Source organism: Monopterus albus, unplaced genomic scaffold (assembly GCF_001952655.1).
Source record: "Monopterus albus unplaced genomic scaffold, M_albus_1.0 scaffold307.1, whole genome shotgun sequence".
Classification (NCBI taxonomy): Eukaryota; Metazoa; Chordata; class Actinopteri; order Synbranchiformes; family Synbranchidae; genus Monopterus; species Monopterus albus.
Window position 1 is genome coordinate 763719 of NW_018128187.1, and position 335 is coordinate 764053.

A 335-nucleotide genomic window follows, 5' to 3' on the forward strand; every position below is an offset into this window, starting at 1 on the left:
GGTTTTGGTGGAGCTACTAGGCCTGCCCGCCGAACCATTGCCCCATCCCATCGAGACCCGGGCCATCAACGGCCGACTGCTGACCCTCATCACACATCGCACTCCACCGCTTCGTCTCACCATCGCCGGCAACCATTGCGAGGACATCTGGTTCCACATTTTCACCATCCCAGACATGCCACTGGTTCTGGGCCACTCCTGGCTGGTCCAACACAACCCCACGGTTGATTGGACTACTGGCACCATTACCCAGTGGAGCTCTGCCTGTGCATCGACCTGCCTCCTCGCTGGACCACCCTCCTCCTCTTCGCCTGCCACCCCGTCAGAACGCCTGG